We start from the raw sequence: 17,777 nt of genomic DNA, 5'->3' as shown, positions 1-17,777 counted from the left end.
GTTGTTTTGTCTTCTTTCGTGATAGAATGTTCAATTCTTTATGAAGTTTATAGAACTGAAAAGTTTTTTTTTTTATTGTTATGAGCAAATATTCCCCTTTTTTTCTTAGCAAGTAGCACTGAAGATAGACTGAGCTAAGAATTCAGTCAGTATCATGGTTTACATGTACTTTGAACTCTGTATACATAGACAGCTTAAAGTAGTTGGTAATGTATGTATATATCCACATATTGAGATTTATATATTATAAGATAGCTCTTCACATTACCATGTATATCTTATATGAACATCTCAAAATCAGTGCTTACACAACTAGTTAATAACTTTCTGCTCAGGCAATAAAAAGGGAGCCGTGATTGAGATTTAGAACCTCTGAAAAAAAGAAAACACAAAAACATTGTTGAAATGAAATGGTTTTTAGGAAAGTGGTCTCCTTTTTCTGACTAGTAGTAATGCCTGCAAAACTGTCTTCTTAAGAATTGCTTTTGCTTGTTTTACTGAATCAAGTTAATTCCATCTAACCTCTTGACATATGAATTCTAATGCAATTTCAATTGGTTTTAAATAAGTATCTGTCAGACACAAGGATAACCCATTCTCTCAGAATGAATAGGCTTCCAGTTTTAATGTTCATATAAATAAGTTCTTCCAGTTTATATTTGTATATTTTAATTTCATTATAAATAGTATTAGGAATGCCCTGTAACAGAAAGAATTAAGAAAATCAAATGCAGACTCCTGTTTTGCTGATTTAACCTATTGTTAAATTGTCATTTGCGCACATAGCATATATGCCTAAACATGTTATGTCATGTTTGGAAGCATTTCCATGAAAATAATTTTTTTTCTGAAATTGCAGGGTGAGAAGACCAGATCGTAAAATATATCACAATTACATCTTATTTGGACAAGCAAGAATTTTACACTGAAGTGATGTTTTCAAAATGAAAAGAAACTATCCTCTCCCAACCTTGATTCATATATCTCAGAGGAGATATATGTAACAGCCACACTTAGAAAATTGTCATCCACTGAACATTTCCTGGGATGTTTTGGTGATATACTACAAAAACAGGACAATCCTTTATAAAGGGATTGGTAAGATTCCTATTGTGGTATCTAGGTAAAGATTAGGCCTAGGCTGCCAAATATATTATTTAGTTTAAGGCAGTGGCTCAAACCTTGAAACTTAGCAAAGTGAGCCTAATCTTCTTGGAGTTTGAACACCCTATTACTCTTTGTTTGATATGGCAACACCTCCACACTTTCTGAAAGTGCTGAATGAAATATGTATTTTTAAATTAAAATTGTGTAAAATCTATTTAGTTTTTGAGACTTACATGCCATCCCTTGGGATAACATGGAGGCCAGTAATGATGTGTTTGTTATGAGGTAAAGGTGAAAATTTTTTGGCCCTAAAAAAGAAGACAATTTATAAACACACTGTTTTACCATTTTGATTATTTTTTGTTTGGTATAACAACCTATTTAATTTTAAAACAAAAGAATATACTTTTGTATCTTCTCCAAATGTAGAAGTATATGTCCAAAGGTGTTCTCATCTCCTAGCTCAGTAATTTCATTTCATTTTTTGGAAGAGTGTAGACAGTAGTTGCCAAATATAAGAAGCTCCAAGAAATTTGTAAATAGTTTCAGACCTCAGCTCTCAAGAACCTTCAGAGACTGACTCATTCCAGAGACACATATTTTCCATATTGTAGTAATTATCATGATGATATTTTACATAGCACTTTATTATTTTCAAATTGCATTACATATATTATTTTGTTTGATCCTCATAATAACCCTTTGAGAGAAGTCGCCTACTTATCATTTTCCCCATCTAACAAATGAGCAAATTAAAATTCAGAATTTTGTGGCTTATCTTGGGTTCATGCAACTGATATGTCGGCTCTAGAATTTTCACCTAAGTCTTGCGTAAATAATTCACCATACATCCTTTTAGCTTAAAGATCATCCCCTTTAAGTGCTAAAGCATTTTTTAAAAAAATTAGATTACATACTCATATTATTATAATATAGATTATATATGCTAATATATATTATGTACTTATATACTTTCCTTATTACAGCATAGTTAATCTAATTTAACCTTTACTCTGTGATTTGGAATCAGTATGAACATTAGGTATTGTACCAGTCTAGACCTATTAAAATAATCTGTTTGCTTCCATGCTAAATGAGATCATATTAGAGTGCTTCTAGTCCTTATCTAGTCTGATTTTCATTGTATGGTGGATTTCTTTTTTTTCTTTTTTCTTTTCTTTTTTTTTTTTATGTCCTCTCTCAATGCCAGACTGTGGTCATTTTTCACTGCTGTCAAGATATTTGCTTGTAGCAGGCTTTTCCAGTTTGAACTTTTAACTTTTGTGGGAAAAAACTAGGCAACTAAGGTTGTTGAATTGTGTGAAAAGTTAGGTAGACTCTACCTTCTTCTCTGTGTAAATTTTGTGAGGTATAGTTAATGGACTTTGTGATATTTATTTTCTTTTCCTCAAATGCCCTTTTAAATTACTACTGCATTTCCAGGTTGTATTCCAGATAGGTAATGCTGACACCTGAATTCTGGGTAAAGGTATGACTGTTTTATACTTCCTTTAATCATTTAACACTTAGTGAATCATGTCATGGGTGGCAATATGGTATAATGGAAAAGAGAATTGAATTTGGAGTCACAAGACTTCTCCCAGCCCTTCTAGTCACTAATGAGTTCCTTCACTTTTTGAGACCACAGACTCCTCTTCTATAATAATGAAATAGTTTGATTACATGATGTCTAAGACCCTATCTAACTCTATAATTCTTTGAAGCTATAATTAAAAGAAGTCTGAAAAGTTAAAAAATCTGTATTTTAGTCAGCAGCTGTAAACCTTAAAAAAAACAACCTAGAACACAGATATGAATTAAAGAAGTAATATAAAATGAAGATAAAATGATACTGTTTATTAGTGTCCACCTTCTCAAACAATTGTATATTTAACAACTTTGTATTGATTTGTATTGATTCTTTTTACATTTACTCTGGGTGTAAACATATGTTTAGATGTAGATACATATTTATACACATACATGAATAAATTTATAAAAATACAGACATACATATGTACATAACTTTATTGTCTCCCTCGTTGGAGTGTAAACTCCTTGAGAGTAGGGGTTGTTTCCTTCATTGTATTTGTATCCCTAAAACAGTTAGAGCAGTTCTGGCACATAGTAGATGTTTAATAAGTAGTTTTTTCTGGTTAATTAATTCAGCCCTGGTACATAGGTGGGCTAGTCTATATCTCATATGCCTTTTAGAGAACCCACTGAAAATTTATAAAGACAATGTGGCTTATCTGCTTAAGATTCTTTTTTGTTATAAAAGTACTCTTCATCGCATTTTTATTGGTCAGGAAGGATGATTTTCTAGATTTGCTCTAGATTTTTAATATATACATTGTACTAAAGTAAGAGATGTTTATCTTTCCTACTATGAATGTATGTATACATATAATATACGTACATATGTGAATATGTGTGCCATTCCAATGAAATAAAAATATGAAAAGATAGTTCATCTTTAGATGTAAAAGATTCTGTCTGAAGATTTAGGTTATATCTCTGAAGCACAAAAAGAAGAGCCCATGTGCATACCCCTTTTAACTTTGACCATCACTGGATCTGATGATTAATGTAGTTGGGAACATTAATTCTGATCCCAGAGAGAGTTTAAAAGATAAGAAAAGAGATGCTTCTTAATGGTTGAGTTGTGAGCAAGTTTGGCCTTACAGCTTCCTCATCCCCCATTTCCAATCCAACGTGAGTTTTTGCCTTTTCCTCACCTATTCTCTCTCAAATTATTTATAAGACAAACTTTTGCCCTTTATCAGGAGACTTTAAACTTATGCTTATTCCCTCCCTCATCATTCAGTCTTTTTCTTCATTGACTCTTTCCCCTCTTCCTACAAATATCTTTTAAAAGTAAAAAGATGACATTTGGGGATGTTCTTTGTAGTACCTTCTAAAATCCAATGATTCTGTGGGTACATCAAAAAACCCAGAACTTTCAGGTCACTCTGCTGTCCTTTATAGTTATTATCCTCCCTTCTTTCCATGGGGAAATTTCTCAAACTGGAAGTCTATATTCAATTCCTCATCACTTATTCTTTAATTCTTTATAACTTGGCTTCTCCCACCATTTTACTAAAATAAGTTCCTGAAGTTCATCAATGATAAAAATCACCAAATTTAGTTTGTTTTGTTTTTTTTTCTGAAGGATTTAAGTAGACAGAAATGAAGATCATTAGCAAATTTACAGAAGTAGGAAAGCATGAAATGAGATTAAACAAGAAAATTAGTTTGGCCAAAATATTGATTGCACAAGGGGGAACAACATATTATAAAGCTAACACAAGTTGCTGGAGTTAGATTCTAGGGGTCTTGCATGTTGGACTAAGGAATTTCCATCATATCCTATAGCAGAAAAAACATCAACAACCAGACAATGATAAATAAGACATTGTGTGAGGTATGAGATTGTGTGGTTTGTCCTTTGTTCTCGAAGAGAACCATGACATTAGGAAGATTATGATATGACTTACAATTGAGTTGGATTTGAGGGAGGGAGGGTTGTGCAAAGTCACAAGCCTCACTTTCTCCTCCAGAGCCCTACGTATGGGAATACAAAAGATAGATATTCAATAATTCAACTCAAACATTTATTAAATAGCTACTTCATGCAGGGTATCACACTAGGTACTGTGAGGTAAAAAGAAAATAACTACCTACAGGTAGGATCAATAAAGGTTTTATGAAGGAGTTTTAAAGAATGAGTAGGGACTCATCAGACAAAGAAAGTACGGGAGGAAATTCTAGCTGTAAGGAATAGTGTGATCAAACACATAGAGGTATAAAAATCCAGGGTAGTATTCATCAAATAAAGAATAAATCACTTTGGCTAGAGTGGAGAAGTATGGTGGGGAGAAGTGTGGAAAGGTAGAGCAGTGCCAAATTATATAGTGTCCTGAAGTCTAGGCAAAGTAATTATAAATTGGCTTCCCAGGCAAAATGTGCTTTTTTTTAAGCAGAGGAATTATGTCATCAGATCTACACTTAAGGAATATTAATCTGACAACAATATAAAGGACAGATTAAGTGTGGAGAGAATGAAAACAGAACCTTGACTATTTTGAGTCTAGAAAAGTGGTAAAGAGGGGCTAGTTTTTGGTAGTGCCAGTGGGCCTAGAAAGGAATACAAAGGATTCATCAGATATGGAATTGACAGAATTTTGTTAATTATTGGAGATGAGAGATCAGAGAGAGGAAGATTCAGAGACTGCACCAAGATTACCAGTGTGGATGAAAGACTTGGTCTGTGGTCCACAGAGAGGAATCATAAAGTCAAAAGGAGGAACAAATCTAGGAAGAAAGAGAAGCTACATTTTTGACATGTAATTTTGAATTGCTGTTGGGATAGTAAGGTGGAGAGGTTCTATAGATTCTTGAAGATCTCTTACTGGAATACAGAAGAAAAAAATAAGACTGAAGTGTCAGTTTTGGTGGTCAGTTTAATAAAATTATAGTTATAAGACACAGATAATAAGTAAAAGTGTTGGAATTCAAATACAGATTTTTTCAACTAAATTCCATGTTCTTTTCACTATTTATTTAATGGTAGCTTCTCTCTCTTAAATATTATTTTTATTCTGAACTTAAACACTAAATAAAATGAGCATTTCCTCATTTAAAGTACAACAGAAATAGGACTGTACATGAACCCATAAATCTGTTTCCTGTAGCTTGATTTTCCTTATAAGCATGGAAATTGAGCATGTAACTGTCAAAATAGTCCTGCTTGTCTGTTTTCTTCTAGCCTTCTTTCTCTTCTGTACAATTAAAAAACTGAACCACTGTACTTTTTCTTTGACTTTGGTAATTCTATCACTAGATTCCCTCTTCCTCCTAATTCCAATGTTCTCCTCCAGCAATCAACAAGCATTTATTATGGCCTCCTATGTTTCAGTCACTATGCTAAGTGCTGGAGATACAAAGTCAAAAACACTCCCAACATGTAAGGAGCTCAGATTCTAATGGGAGAAACAATAGGTAAACAGTGAAGTACATAAAAGATATATTCAGGGTAAATGGGAGGAAATCTCAGAAGTAAAGAAGGCACTAGGTAATGTGAAAGGTCTCTTGCAGAAGATGGGATTTGAGTTGAATGAAGAAAAAGAAAAAAGAAAGGACATGAACTCTTATGTGCAAGTCAAGTAAAACAAGTACTAATATTGTCTGTGTCTAAAAATGCCTCATTCTGCACCTCTAACCTATTTTCTGTCAAGTGGTAGGTAGCATGCTTTATCTTTGGTATTTTAGCATTGTGACTGGTCATTGCACTGATCGGAGTCCTTAAGTCTTACAACATTGTTTGCCTTGAGAGTATTGTTATATAAATTATTCTCTTGGTCTTTTCCTTCATTCCACATCAGTTTATACAAGTCTTCCCAGGTTTCTCTGAAAATGTCAGTGAAGTAGTGGGGATACAAAGAAAAGCAGAAATACAGCCCCTCATCTGAAATAACTGGCATTCCAATGGGGAATATTACTTGTAATTGTGTGTGTCCATAGTAGATATATGCAGTGGAGATGGAAGGTAATCTCAAAGGAAAGGGACTCAGGGGGGGGAAGGGAGAGGAAGAAGAGCAAGAAAAGCCTCTTTCACAAATTGGGACTCGAGCAGAGTCTTGAAAGAAGCTAGGAAATTGCTACTTTCATTATTTCTTGTTGTGCAATATTCTGTTAAATTCAAGCACCATAATTTGTAGAGCCAATCCCCAATTGATTCCTTAGTTTCCAATTAATTTCTGTAACACAAGTTGACATTTATGTGTGTGTGTGTATTATGTATATACATATACATACATACGTGTGTGTATACATCTATGAGTTGTTATTCTCTTTCAGTTCTTGGGAGTATAGTATATATATATATATGTGTGTGTGTGTGTGTGTGTGTGTGTGTGTTTGTGTGTGTGTGTGTGTGTGTGTGTGTGTGTGTATGCTTAGAAATGATGTCTTATTATTGGTCAAAGGATAAGCACAATTTAGTGTCTTTGGGGGCACTGTTCCATAATGTTTTCCATAATAGCTAGCCTAACTCACATATTACCAACCATCTTATTTTCCTACAGCTCTTCTAGTGATTGTCTTCTTTTTTGTCACCTTTGCTAATTGGATGCATTTGAGGTAGAACTTCAGAGTTTTGTGTATTTCTCTAATTAGCTGTGATTTGGAACATTTTTTACATGGCTGTTGATAGGGTCTTCCTTTGAAAACTATTTATTCAAATCATTTAACCATTTATATATCAGGAAATACCTCTTGCATGAATCTTTTCAAGTGATGATTACCTAAGTATCATTTCTCACTAAAGTCATAATGTATAATATCGCTCAGCCTCTTAGTGACTTAAAATAACATTTTTAGAGTTAGAGGGACTGAGATCATGTGGTACAACCCTTTATATTTCACAGATAAAGAATCAGTGTCTGTACATTCTCTCTCCTCTCTAACATTCTTCAGTTTGTTATTAGTGAAACCAAGTCTTAGTAAGATTAAATAATTTATTTAAAGTTACATACCAAATAGTGACAGAGTCAGGACTAGTGACAAGCTGTTCATTATTGTTTGAAGGTACTTCACCAAGTCAATTAATGAACTATCTTAGTTTTTTTTTTTAATATGGAATAGATCTAATGAACCATGCTCAGATATTAAAGAAATATGCAAATGAATCTCTAGACTTAATTAATATATATGTTACCGATGGTTAGCATTGAGAAATTGAATATTGGTCAGGATAAATTATTTTATATTCAGGTTTTGGCGTTATTAGTTTCTGTTGAAATTTTGTTTGTTTTCAGAAATCTTCATAAGATGCTATTCTTTTGTGTCATTGTGGTTTGAAAGTGGATTGTGCCAGTAGAATACAAGCAGTGGCACTTCCTATTATGCTAGAATGACTTTGAGTCCTCTCCTAGAAACAGACTGCCTGTTTTCTGAGGATCATCTTAGCTACCTAAGGAGTTTATTACCAATATACTGACAGATTGATGATTCTTTCTTTGGCCATACAAGACCACGAAACAAAGTGCAAAATGGTACTAAACAACAAAAGAAGAATTATGGAAAGGAAATCAGAGGGGCCTAAGAATTATACAAGTTTTTAAACAATCTGTAAGCTGTAATTCAGCTGTTGATACACTGAGATACATGTTCATTGACCCTTTAACTCTGCTAGACCAATAGAATTGTATTAATCAACATTCTCTCTATCAATGAAACCGTAAACTAAAAGGGAATTACTGCTAAATGGAAAGACAGCTCATAGGTTCTCCTGAAAGAAGCAACTAATGGAGTTGGTTGTATTGTGTATACAAATGCAATTAAGAGACATTTAGTAATCTTGTTGATAAATTTTTTTAAAGGTTCCTATGAAAATGTTCAGTTTATATATCAACAGTTGCTGTGTAAGAAGGTAAAGAAATTCCATGAAGAATTTGATAAGACCTTCAAAATTAATATACTTTGATACTTGATGACTTAAATGCAAAAATGGTCATGGGAGGATAGGAATAAGAAATTATTTCAAAGACTTGTATACAACAAAAAGCAGATAGATATCATCATAATCACACAATTGACTGAAAGGTCCTGAGAATACAAGATCCTGTTATATTTATTATTTGTTGAATATAAAAAAAGCATTTGATTTTGTAGAGGAACACCCTTATAGGCTTTCCACTAACAAAATTCTCCCATAGACATATTGGAATACAGGACTCCCTGAAAAATATTTTAAGTGGTCCTCTGATTATAAATGTCAAATGAAGCACAAAATGTGTGCTTGCCAAAGATATTTGCCATTTTCACAGTGGATATCAATTCTCATTAAGTAATTAACAGATATTTCAAATCTAACCTTTCTAAAATTCTCTGCAGGTTGTTAACTTTTCTTGTTTAACTTCTTAAATTTATTGAGTCCTGAAAGGGACACATTGAGTTAATATACTATTATAATTTTCCTGCCTATTTGTAGACACTGCATTTTTTTCTTGGATTCTGCTTTCTAATCCATTCTGCTCTCTTCTCCCTGTTTTATAGATAAGTTCATTCCATTAATATTCACAGTTGTGATTCTTTAATTCTGTCTTTCCCTTCATTATATACTCAGTTTTTTTCATTTCCTTATACCCCTTATTATAAAGAAGAACGTGGAGAAAGAAAAAGAATGACATCAACACTAGTAATGTCTTATTAAAGCAGTGTGATTTCACCTTTTTTCCGCTTCTGTGTTCAGCTTTTGGCAAAAACATGCCTGTTTCTCACTCAACCTGATGTCTTTCTTCTTCTTGACCTCATTAAAGGGGCCATACCCTGGCTGCTTCTTAAACAGGCCTATTCAATGAATTGGCCTTGCCTCACCCTAAGTGAGTACCTGCAAAGACCTTGGCCTAAAGGGCCCAAGGTCTCCCAGTGCATCCTGGGTCATCTCCAGTCATCCTGAGGAATATCAGGTCACTGGATTCAGATGGCCCTGGAGGAGAAGTGAGGCTGGTGACCTGCACAGCCCTCTTTCGCTCAAAACAAAGTCAAATGCAAGTCATGTCCTCATTTCTCTGATGGCATGATCGTCTTTGGCAGTGAAGGATGAATACAGAATATCCCTAGACTATTCTTTAAGAAGTAGTTTTTTTTAATTGATATCTTTTGTTTTTATGTCACCTATATCTCTTCCTGTATTCCCCTCCAGAGGCATCCCTTATAACAAAATTATTTTAAAGAGAAAGAATAAAAAGTCAGTGAAGACAATCAACACATTGGAAAGAAATCTGAGGTTATATGCAATATTCCACACCCATGGATCCAGTCTCTGAAAATGGAATTTTTTGTGAACTTAAGTATCATATTTTCTGTCTTCTATCAAAAGTTCTTTATTCTAATACGTTTCTCATAAAGAGCTCTAATTTCAGTTTTTCTCTTGCTTCATAGCTTTGGTCTACACTTGAAGTACTCGTGGCCAAATCATTCCTTTTGCTAAGATTCTGCTTGTACTGGGATTTATCTTTTCAGCTTCTCTTAACCTGTAGTGTTTCTTTATTGTGTATTTGTTTGTATCTCCAGCCTCAGTTCCTAACTCAGAAACTTTGTGCCAAGATCAAGTTTTTCTCCCTCCTATACTCTTATATATAGGTTGTCACTCTCTGCTAGGTTGCATCCTAGATGTCAGTGCCCTGTCACACTTCCTACCTTTCCTTGTCGGTCTTAGCACTATCTCAGTCCCCTTTTCTTTGTACAATGATAAACTGCTATCTGATTCCATCCCCTGCTTTAACCCTGACAATCCCTAATCAGATGTTAACTACTGCGTTGTTCTCAGGCCCCCTGAAGGGTCTTTGGCATGGACTACCCGAGTGTCACACAATTGCCCTGTAATGTCAGTCATTTCCACAAGCTGATCTTGGCTCCTAAAAGCAATGGTAGCTTCAGATCCTGAGTCATATATATCCTGCTTTGCCCCAAATCCTTGCTGTGACTGTCAGGCTGAGACTATATAGCACACTGCTACTCAGAGCACCCACAGGCTTCTGTCTTCTTGTACAATCCTATAATGAATAATTGTTGTTTTTTCCTTCACCCTCATAGAGGACCAATGATATCACAAAAGTGATGTCTCGACTTACAAGTGAATTGGATTTAAGTGAGGCAGGGCTGTGCAAAGTCATCAGCTTCACTCCCTCCTCTAGAGACATTGGAGCCTAGTGGCAAGACGTAGGTCAGGGTGACTGGAGATGGCCCTGGATGCAGTGGCAGATCTTGGCCTTGAAAAGGTCTTTCCTTGGTCTCAGTTTGCCTAAGGCAATGACCCCTTAGTAATTAAGGGCTAGATAAGAATGGAGGCAAAGATGACCTGTTTTGCCTTGAGAAAAGAATCAGTCTGGGAAGGGAATATCCTCAGAATATCTGACCAGAACAAAAACAATTGCTATCTGCCTGATTTACATGCAATTTACCTGTCATCTTATTTGATCACTGTTTCATCTGGTATCCTTTTAAACCTTTATTTCTGTGTTTGTTAGGAGAGCTAGACTCAGCTAATTCTTTTTTACATTGTCATCTTAACCAAAATTCCATCTCTGCAATGACCAGAGGGACTTTTGACTTTTTATACTGACTGTCCCTATGCCTGGAACATGTTACTCCCTCACCTTCTTACCCTGTCTTAGAATTTCTTGCTTCTTTCAAAGCTTCTTAGTTATAAACTCCTCTAGGAGGTCTTTCCTCATCCTTCTATTGATTAGTGCTATTTCTCATACCACCCCCAGATTATGTTTGGATTTCCTTTTATGTTTTAACTTATTTCATGAGATTTCTTCCCAACAGAATGTAAACTCCTCAAGGGCAGAGACTGCTTACTTTTTGTCTTTGTATCCCAATACCTAGCATAGTCAGCTCCAATCACATAGTATGGCTTCAACAAATTCATTTCCAATGAAACTGAATAGCTTTGGGAAATCACCAAGTTCCTTTAATGACCCCCAAACTTCTCCTTAGGATTAACAGCCATTTTTTTAAAATAACAGCATCATTCAGGTAATGTTGTATGACAGTAATCTACAGACTAATATTGTTTCCAAAGAGTTGAAGATGAAGATCATCCAAACAGCAACAGAGAGGTTCCTAGTAGGCATGAGCAGGCTATGACATAAATGAAAATTGGCACAAAAATTAGAGTGAAGATTATCATTAAAGAAATGTTGAATCAGGGGGAAAGCATAAACAGATGAACCAGTCATGTAACTAGAGTGAGAGTTAAATGATGACTGTCTTTGTGCTCCACTAATATCCATAATGTGTCAAGGAAACAGAGGAAAGTCCAAAGCATGTGTAGACCTTCAGGTGGATTTGTGAGAGGACATGGAAGAAAGTCATTCAGGCTTGTCAAGGATGGACTGTGATCTCTATGGAAGGGAAAGAATACCAGCATCCATGAGACCATGGACCCAAAGGAGGAATAAAACTTCAGCTGAATATTGCTTAATTGCAGAATTATTGTTTTTATGAACCCTGGAGAAATAATTTCTAATGGATTTTGTTCTTTATAACATTTTATTCAAGAATGTGTTTAATCTTGGTGCTAAAGAGCGATTCCATGTTTTCATTGTTTTCAGGTATGTCATGGAAAATGTCTGACAATTCTAGGGCATTTATTTGTGAGGTTTCCAGTTTATTTAGTAAAAGTAAAATGGTCATATTTGCTAGTAAAATTATCATATGGAATTGCTCCATTAAGAATTCTATTATATTACTTATACTATAGTATTATACCATATTGTATTATTATACCTTATTATGCTATATGTGATACTATGTTATTTATACTACATATTTATACCATATTATTTATACTATATTTTTCATATATGAAGGAAAATTTTAATTTCCTTGTAATTGTAAGTAATAAAAGATAACAATGGTACCCTTTAAATCTATTTTCACTTCTTCAAACTATGTAAGTTAAGACAAATCAATTATTAAAATACTTATAAGAAAAGACCTTAATGGTAATTTAGAATGTAATAACAATATCTTGTATTTGTATGGTGATTTCTAGTTTACAAAACATTTTTGTGGATATTGGCTTATGATCTTTACAATAATATTTTGAAGCATGTCACAGGTAGGGTGGGAGTTATTTGTCTCTGTTTAAGGGAAAAGGAAATTGTGGTTCAATGAAGACAAAGAGGGTCAATGACTTCATCTCAGTCCCACAGCTGAGGAGTGACAGAGCTGAGACTAGAAGCAAGATATTTTGTCTATTAATCCAATGTGGTTTTTTTTACTGCACTGCACTATCTCCATAAATATTATGCTTCTTTTTAAATTTTGTAATTTATAATTATATTATTATATATAATATAAACATTATCTATTTATGTTTATATATTACATATATAAATTATGTAATTATATTTATTTAATTTATAATTTCCTATATCTCATTCCATCCTCAGAAAAGCCCTTTGAACTAGAGAGGGCAAGTGCCATGGTATGATGAATGAGCACCACTTTCTTTGGAGTCAAAAGACCTGAGGTTAATTCTAGCTCTGACCATTACCTGTTGGTTTTGAATAAGGCATTTGCCCTCCTTAGGCCTCATCGTCTTCATTCATTCATCCTTAGTTTCATCATCTGTAAAATGAAAGTTGTGGGGCTCAATGGAATACATACCCTTTTAGCTTGAGGTCTATGATGCTATGACCTCTGTTTTACATGTGAGGAAACAGTCTCAGGTACAGGAAATGATTGGCCAAAAGTCACATGACTACTGAGTGGTGGGACCAGGACTGGAATACTGATCTTCACCTCACTCCTGATTTGCCATTCTTTCATACTGAGAATATTTAATGCGTACATTTTTAAGGGATCAGAATGTTTAAAACATTCCATGATAAAAATGGAAGAAGAGATAGAAAACGGAGGGAGGGAGAGGCAAGGCAGAGGCACAACTTTATCAGGAAGAGAATAGAACTGGTATTTTTGTGAATCTAATATGTGGCATTGATTTGTAGTTTTCTGTTTCTCTAGTAGTGGCGTAAGCGACTATCGCAGTGATTTGATTTCAGTTAAACTCAGAAGAACTATTGGAAATCAGTTGCCAGCTTCCATTAATTTAAATTATAAACATAAATGAACACTATAAATGAGATTGCCAAATTTTTTTGTTTTTTTTTTCAGATTAGGTGTTAAATATTCATTGACTCTACTTAAGTTATTGTAAAAAAAAAAAAAAAACCAAAAAACATTGATAGGCGCAACCATATGCCCACTACTATAAGTAGTGTAAGCCACTACTTATATTTTAGCAAACCAGGGCCATTAAGGGCAATGGATTCATGTTACATACCTGAAAGTATATATTCCTACATGTGATAAATTTGCAGGGATAAATGGATGACTAATCTTTCTTTTTACTATTTTTGAGCAGTTATATTTTCATCCTTTTATTTCTGAAAATTTAGGAGATTCGAGGGTTTGGGTTTTTAATTGCAAGATGCAGGAAAGTTAATCACATTAGGAATCAGTCCTTCAATTTTTCTATAGGAACTCTTGTGTTATGAAATTGAGAGACAGTCTGGTTAGTGAATGAGACATTGTACTTGAAACAGAAGAAGCCTGAGCTCAGTTCCTCTTCCTTTCTTTATGAGCTGTATAAACATGGTGGGCAAGTTACTTCACCTCTCTGGACCTCAGTTTCCCCATGTGTAAAATTAAAATGATAAGACCCATAGTAACTACCTTTCAGGGTTATTGTAAAGATCAGATTATATAGTGTGTGTAAAGCATTTTATGATATTTAAACCATTATATAAAATCTGCTATTTTTATCATAAGCTCTGTAAAGGCAAGGACCGTTTTATTCATCTTTATTGTGTGTGTTCATTCTTCGTTGCTGAAGAAGACCATGCCATCAGAGAAATAATGACATGACTTACACTTGACTTTGTTTTGAGTGAGGGAGGGCTGTGCAGGTCACCAGCCTCACTTCTCCTCCAGAGCCATCTGAATCCAGTGACCAGATATTCATCAGGATGATTGGAGATGACCCAGGATGAGGCAGTTGGGGTTAAGTGACTTGCCCAAGGTCACACAGCTAGTAAGTGTCAAGTGTCTGAGGTGAGATTTGAACTCAGGTCCTCATGACTCCTGCACTGGTGCTCTATCCACTGCATCACCTAGCTGCCAATTCATCTTTGTGTCCTAATATCAACCAACACAATAAGTGGCTAAGAGAATGAATAAATCAGAACCCTGTTTCCGTTCTTCAAAGCACAAATTCTATATGAAAATCTCTTAGGTATTTGAAATTTCTCTCCAGTTTCTTCACCTGCTTTCTTCATCAGTAACTGTGACAGTTTTACACCACTGATGCATTTTAATTAAATTGTCCCCAAAAAGAATGATGTTAGTAATCTGTAAGAACTGCTTAAGATGGTAAGTTGTAAAAGTTATAGATCTAGATTGTTTAAAGGCGGTTGCCTCTGCAGGGGTTCTATGCTGAAACCAGGAATCCAGATAAAATCCTGATTCTAAATTGCAGTGACGAAAGTTTTACATCTGGAAAATGTGCTATTTGTGGTTATAATACTACTAAAATTTTCAGTGTAAATTTAAATTGAATGTTTTGGTCAGGATTTTTTTCATGCTTTTATTATTATCATAAAGCTCCCAAATATACAGGTAGTCCAGATATGAACTAATTAAATTTAGAGCTGGAAAGGATCTTAGAAATCATCTATTCTAACCCTCTCATTTTAGAGATTAAGAAACTGAGTTCCAGAAAGTGCTACTTAGATTAGCAAGTCGCAGAGCCAGGATTTTATTATAGATCATCTGGCTTTATAACCAGTCGTCTTTCTGCTATACTCTACTTGCAGAGCTCATACAAAGCACAAAGAACCTAAAATAGCTTGGTTAGTAACTTGTTATTTATGCTTGAAGTTACTATTCTACTTTTTGGCTTTCAAATATTGTTTGGGGACATTGGGCTTCACAAAATCCTACTCTGCTGCTTCATCTCAGCATGGAAGTTAACCCTGGGTTCTTAAAGATTGTGCCAGTGGAACATAAGCTCTGGGAAATTCTACAATGCTGGAAAGGTTTCAGATATGGTCCTAGCAACAGACCAAGTCTGCTTTCTGAGGAACAGCCAAGGTAATTAGGTACAGAGCAGCTCATCAACAGTGGCCTGGCTGCTTGAGGATGATTTCTTTGGTCATGACAATACGTGGGCCAAAAATAAAATGCATAAAGGCATTCCATCCTGGGAGGGTCTCCTCTATAAAAGGGCAGATGGTACTGAGAGTCATGGTTTTCGTAGAGTCTACAAACATTAATTTAGCTATTGATTCTCCAAGTAGGACTATTGTCAAATAACTATGGGAAGATCTTAAGTCAGTCTTTACAGTCTCACTGTAAATAAAACCAGGAAACAAGCAATCTGCAGCCAAACTAAGTGTGGGTCATAACTTTTCTTTAGAAAAGCACATAAAGATAAAGAAGTTTGTTTTGTCATGCATCCAAAGACAACAAGAAACATCATTTCATGGGATATTTCTTAATCTCTTATTGCTGTGCTCATGATGAGCATTGCAAAAGAACTACCACAAAAATAATTATAGCAGATACACCAATATTTGTTAGATAAGATTAATTGACCAGTGAACAAAGCCAATGTTGTTCAGTCATTTTTCGGTAGCGTCTGGCTCTTCATGACCTCTTTGATGTTTTCTTGGCAAAGATACTGGAGTGATTTGCCACTTCCTTCCTCAGCTCATTTTACAGGGGAAAAAGATTAAGTGACTTGCACAGGGTTACACAGCTAGTAAGTGTCTGAGGCTGGATTTGAACTCAGGAAGAAGTCTTTCTGACTCTAGGCCCAGCACTCTATCCACTGGGCCATCTAGCTGCAGACAGCTTCTCAAAGCTGAAACCTTTTAGAATGACTGTTGTCTAATTGATTATCATATTAGGCACCTACTATATGCTGCTATTTTGTCCCAGGAGATATAAAAGCAAAAAAAAAAAATGAAATATCATGGAAATTCAAATCTACCAAATTAAACAATGTCTACAGATATAAAGAGCATGGAAGCAAAAAAAATGGACAAAGTAATTTTGGGAGAGGTTTATATTAGCAATTATGATCAGAAAAGACTTCATGTACAAGGTAATATTTAAGCTAATCTGAAAGAAAATGAGGAATTCTTTCCCTGCTTCCTTTTCCTTTCCTTTTTTCTTTCTCTTTCTTCTTTGATCTCTTTCAGGTATATACCTAATAGTGATATCACTATATCAAATAGTGTACACATCAGTATACTAATTAGTGATTTGGGGGGGCATAGTTCCACATTGCTTTCCATTTCGCAACTATACAAATCATGTGTTAATGCATCGGTTTTCCTGCAGTCCCTTCAAGAACTGCCATTTTTTAAAATATTTTTTTGCCAATCTGATGATTGCGAAGTAGAGCCTCAGAGTTGTTTTAATTTGTGTTTCTCTAATTTTTAGTGATTTAGAGCATTTTTCATATGGCTATTGTTAGTTTGTATTTCTTTTGAAAACTACCTGTTCATATATTGTGACAATTTGTCAGTTGGGGAATGGCTCTGCTTCTGATCAATTTGGATGTAAGACAAGACCTTTAGTCAAGAAATATTACACAAAAATTTTTCCCAATTACCTGTTTCTCTTCAGATTTTAGTTGCATTTTTTCATTTATGCAAGAACTTTTTAAATTTATGTAATGAAAATTATCTATTTTATTTTGTTATCCTCTAATTTCTTATTTGTTCATTAACTCCTTCCCTGTCCATAGAGATGAAAGTTAATTTCATCCTTGATCATCCAATTTGTAAATAATGTTATCTTTTGTCAAAATTATATATCCACCAAGAGCTTCTCTTGATATATTATATGAGATTTTAGTCTCTCATCCAATTTTTACCAGACTTTATTATTGTCTTCCCAGCATTAGGAATAATTAATTTTTGTTGAATAGTCTTTACCCTAGTTAGCTAAGGTCTTGGATTCATTGAACACTATGCTACTCTTGATATGCTTCTGTAAAATTTATAGTTAATCTGTTCCATTTTTAACTTCTGTATTTCTCAACTACTACCAAATAATTTTTCAGGTCAGGCTGGAGATCTGGT

General features: G+C 34.4%; 1 protein-coding gene across 15 annotated transcripts in view; it reads left to right on the top strand.

Moving 5' to 3' along the window:
- Window positions 1-17,777, top strand: part of RIMS2 (regulating synaptic membrane exocytosis 2) — an 842,692-nt gene that overhangs the window by 812,109 nt on the left and 12,806 nt on the right. The gene's annotated exons all lie outside the window — the stretch shown is intronic.

The sequence above is a fragment of the Notamacropus eugenii genome, chromosome 4 (assembly GCF_028372415.1).
Source record: "Notamacropus eugenii isolate mMacEug1 chromosome 4, mMacEug1.pri_v2, whole genome shotgun sequence".
NCBI classification, from domain to species: domain Eukaryota; kingdom Metazoa; phylum Chordata; class Mammalia; order Diprotodontia; family Macropodidae; genus Notamacropus; species Notamacropus eugenii.
The sequence above is the reverse complement of the archived record's forward strand: the minus strand, read 5'-3'. Positions and strand labels throughout refer to the sequence as shown.